Source organism: Euprymna scolopes, chromosome 18, assembly GCF_053919585.1.
Source record: "Euprymna scolopes isolate OS-2025 chromosome 18, ASM5391958v1, whole genome shotgun sequence".
Classification (NCBI taxonomy): Eukaryota; Metazoa; Mollusca; class Cephalopoda; order Sepiida; family Sepiolidae; genus Euprymna; species Euprymna scolopes.
Genome location: NC_136499.1, coordinates 110,772,944 through 110,778,254, shown reverse-complemented (window position 1 = coordinate 110,778,254; position 5,311 = coordinate 110,772,944).

Sequence of the window (5,311 nt, the reverse complement as noted above, 5' to 3'; positions counted from 1 at the left end):
TCCAATTTTGTGTCCTAAACACTTGAAATTTTAAATGTAGATTACTAGGACATGGATCAAACTGTGTAATTTGATTTGACCTCAAAACAATAGATGTTAAGGGATCAAAATTAAGGTCAACGTTAAAAAAAGTTGACCTTTGCGGTCTTTACCAAATTACTCAGCCAATTTTTGGTCTCAACATTTGACATTTTATATAAAGTCTATTCAGACAGATGGAAAGCTTTAAATCGGTTTTTGGCCGAAAATTTCGCTGCCAAGGGTCAAAGTTCAAAAGATTTGACCTTTGCGGTTACTAGCAAACTATTCAGCCAATTTTGGGTCTAAACATTTGAAATTTTACATAGAACGTATTCAGGCATGCAGCAAGCAGTTTTTGGGCGAAAATTAGGCTGTCAACAGGTCAAAGTTGTATGAGTTTTCCTCTATTAACTCTACCAAACACCTCCGCCAATTTTGGGGCTAAACACTTGAAATTTTTAGATGTAGGTTACCTGGACATGAGTCAAACTTTTTAATATATATATATATATATATATATATATATATATATATATATATACACATAAATTTATTTACAGTACATAGGGCCCAAGCGAAGCTGGGATGAACTGCTAGTATATAAATTAAAAATAAAAACAAAAAAACCTTAGTTCAATAGAAATACTTACAGGCGGAACCTTGGTCGTTCGAAAACTCACTAGATCTAACACCCCCTCTAGCTTAAAATGTCCTCTGCCAAATTGACACCACCACGTATAAGTTTATTAGTTCGTAGAAAAGAGATGTTTGATTATACCTGCACAGGTTCAAAGCTATTTTCGATAAAAACGAAAGTAAGTTTTAAATCAATTATTTAATTCGCGTTTCCTCAAAGAGAAAGTTTTTTTTCTGTTTTTTTTCGAGCTCTCATGCATAACTCTGTCTCATCTCGCTGGCATTTTGAGATGGTTTTGAATAGACACCCTCTTCATATTCAAAACTTCCTGATGGCCGATATACTGCACCAGTCGCTGCTAAATCTAACCGTTTTCCAGCTGCAGAGGCAGAAACAGAAACCCCGTTCAAATCTTCGCAGTCGGTTCAACAAGGACGTGACCAGCCTCCACCGCGAAACGCTCCTCCGAGAGACGCAGCGCAATGCACACTTGTCTAAACCGCGCCCCGCGGATTACATCGTCGTTCAGTCAACCCCAGTGTACTTTGTGACCCGCTATCCGCAGTATTTTGTGGGTGGCCAACCTTTCGGTGACGTGAATAGAAACAAAGCTTCTACATCTATCTACCGAACAAGAACGAGCCAACATGGCGACCCTCTTTCTTCTTCGAAGCCGTATTCAAGGTATCGACACCGGAAGTTGTCTCGTCAAAATGCAGTTGATGTCCGTGATTACTGACAGCTTGATATTTTTGAGATAATTTCGTTTTAAGTTTTTAATGTTAATTTATTACAACTTCCTACAACCAAATGACGACTGAAAACGTAACCTTTAACTGGTTAAACTGATAGTGTCCTCTGCGTCACGTGACTCCTGTTTATGTAAAAATTGAACTGAATGAAACTGGAACGAAATAAATGCATTTATAGCGTAAAAATGACGTCTCGTTCAGTTGAAACGGAACAAAAGTAGGTAAGAGAAATAGTGCCAGTGTAAGTATATATATATATATATATATATATATATATATATATATATATAATACGTAAACAACCAGTTGTATATATATATTTTTTTTTTTTTTGCTATACCGTCATCTTTTGTAGCCTGAAAAAGATGAACTTAGAAAATCCTAGCCGAAACATAATGCACATGTGTAGCCGATAGATTTTCAAAATGTATACTAAAATAGTTGTATGAGCAGCTCTATTGGATTAACATCAATGAATAAAAATGTATCGGCTTTATGGAAGTGTTTTTGTATAGATTGTCTATTAGCACTAAACAATTTAAAAATCGAAACCATAGGCTAATTATAAAATTCTCTATTAGACGTTTTAAGAAACTTTTTAAACCTTGCTAATTAAAGCTTGACGGCGAGAAAAAATTGTTCGTGAGATAAAAATGGCTTAATATTAAATGAGGAATAATTCGAGTTGAAGACAGGAACATATTAACATGTCTTGTTTTCATGCACGACGTTAATACATTTTTTTACTTTTTAATTCTGAAACTTTTTTTTTTTCAAATAAGATGAGTTATGTATTTACTGTTTCAACTTTATTCAGTTCGGTATTTTTTCGGTACTTCTGCACTATTTCTACCGTGCTGAAATAACGTTATTCAGAAAACAATTCTTAACATGGGAGCGTGTTTTGTAATTCTGTACTTTCGCCCAACGATTTGATAAATATCGTTATAACTTCGATTCAAATCAAATACTATTAAAAAAAAATGGTACTTGTACAGTTTAATCAAGACATTAAAAAATGAAAATATCGATAAAGGTATTTTATGTATCCGTTATGAAACAAAGTTCTCCGAAAAAAAATTTCACGTAATTTCATCAAGTAGTTTTCTTACAGCGAAAAAACAATTTGATACCGAACAAAAGGTTTTTTTTATTTTTTTTTAATTTTTTTTTTAAGGAAAAAAAGCTAGTATTAAAGCTGGGTATGGCGTGTTGGCGCTTTAAATGGAGTTGTCTCCCCTGTGGTGTGTTCAACAAATTCCATAATGGCTGACTTCAACGCGCTCTCATAAAAACGTGTTTTTTCCGTTGTTAAAAAAAAACTCCATCAAATTAAGTGAAAAGTTTTTTTCCGGAGATCTTCAGCCCAAAACGGATACGTACAATATAACTTTCTCGATATTTTCATTTTTGAATGTCGTGATTAAACTGTACAAGTACCATATATATTGCGCGGTACCAAGTGTATAACACTTGTTTAACAGGAGTCACATGACCTGTTACTGTCAACTTAACCCTTTTTATTTTTAAACATGTTTTGTTCACCTCTGAACAAACTGTTCGAATTTTAGAACTGTTTGTAATGTATTTAGTTTTTTTTTTTTTTTTTTTTTTTTTTTTTTTTTTTTTTTTCGGTACTTGTGCACTATTTGTACCGTGCTGAAATAGAATTATTTAGAAAACAATTCTTAGCGGTTGTAACTATTCTGTACTTTCGCCCTACAGTTTAATAATAAAAATATCCTAAAAACTTAGATTACTAATTAGATACTATATAAAAAAAAAATAGCGCGGTATAGTAAGTGCATAAACACATTATTTTAAGTCACGTGACCTATCCCAATCAACTTTACCCTTTTATTTAATTTTAAACATTTTTTGTTTATCTCCGAACAAATTGTTCAAATTTTGGAACTGTTTGTAATGTATTTATATTTTGTCGAAACTCTTAAATCTGACTTTTTACACGAAATCTCGTTGCTTTTGCAGAATTAAATCCGAACCAAAACCACCTTCGTAAAACGAAACTTACAGCATAGATAAGGATTATGATTTGAAAAGGTTCCATTCAACGGTCGACCTAGACGAGAGTACCCAAAATGGCCGACCAGGACTGAGATATGACACTTGACCGGATGTAATGGAAGAAATATCTCATGTATTTAATTTAAGCCGTCGTTTCGTATCTTACAACATCGTATCTTACAACATATACAACAAATACTTTATTGTAACTTTTTCTTTAATAATCTATATTTAATAAATATTTATATAAAATTATCAGAATTGAAAAACATTAAATATAGATTATTAAAGAAAAAGTTACAATAAAGTATTTGTTGTAAGATACGATGTTGTAAGATACGAAACGACGGCTTAAATTAAATACATGAGATATTTCTTCCCTTACATCCGGTCACGTGTCATATCTCAGTCCTGGTCGGCCATTTTGGGTACTCTCGTCTAGGTCGACCCATTCAACTTCTATAAAAATCTCCTCAAACCTTTCTCCATTATTGTGCTTGCCCTTCTGTGGAGACTGGTTTAGGGAACATTCCCATTAAATTCCATTGAGTCTATGATTAAAAATTAAAGGTCTGTAAACCTCTCCAAAACATCATGGTGGCCCGTTTCGGTTCGATCTTTTCGAATTCATTTCTTCTACTCTACAGATTTTTCTAGTAAACGAACATAATTTTTGTATTTTATTTCTAATAAATTTATACTATAACCTACGTTTTAATTTGATATTCACGCTTTTCTGTATTTTAAGTTATTACTAAGCTAGCAGGGATATCCGACGTTACTCAGGATTGAATGAGAATCAACGAATGTTTCACACTTCCAATACTTTTGTCATCGAAATCGGTGAAATCGCCTCATTTTTCAATGAAAATGATTGCCAGCTCTAGTCGGGAACACACTGTGGTGCACCAGGAGGGAGCTCGCATGCATTCCTTGCGGCGACTTTAGTTCATAATACCTTGTCTGTAGAGAACCTACTGTTTTTATTTTTAATTAAATGGAATTAGTTTAAAATTAAATATGCAAAGTCAAATATCATGGTTTAATTGCCAATGATTATAATTAAGAGATAATTTTATACTGCCAGAATATTCGAAGCTTCCAGGCTTTGATGCTCGTGGAAGCCAGAAGGGGATGACCTAGCAAGACGCGGTCGTATACAAAGCGTGCCAACTCTATAAAGGAGCTCAGCAGAAAAATGTTATTTCGTAAATATTTTCAAATCGAAAATTGTTCTTGAGTAACAGGAACCTCACTATCGCATTTGCTCCTAATTACATACAATCTGCATGTTTTTAATTATATTATTTGCATGCATGTCTAAAAAAATACAATTACGAGACAGCCTAAAGAATTAGGTCGATATAAAAAATGGTATTAAAATTAGGTCAAGACTTGGCAACCTTTTAAGTCTTCTAATATACACGGGTATTGTACAGTTTAATGAAGACATTAAAAAAATGAAAATATCGAAAAAAAAAAAGGTTATATTGTACGTATCCGTTTTGGACTGAAGATCTCAAAAAAAAAAATTAATTTGATCAAGTAGTTTTTTTTCTCCCCCCCCCCCAACGGAAAAACGTGTTTATGAGAGCGCGTTGAAGTCAACCGTTATGAACATTTTTCATATGCCACGAGGAGATAACTCCATGTAAAGCGCTGAGACTCTCTCTCCCCACCATTAATTACTAGCTTTTCTTCCTATAAATTAAACCTTTTGCTCGGTATCATAACACTTTTTTTTTTCGCTGTAAGAAAAAAAAAAAAAAAATTCTGGAGCACAAAAGGTCGTGAGTTTTTTGGTACCACTCCAGTATTCGTAGCTCTTCGACTTGAAGGTAAAAAAACCCCAAAAAAAACAAACTTTTTTTTATTT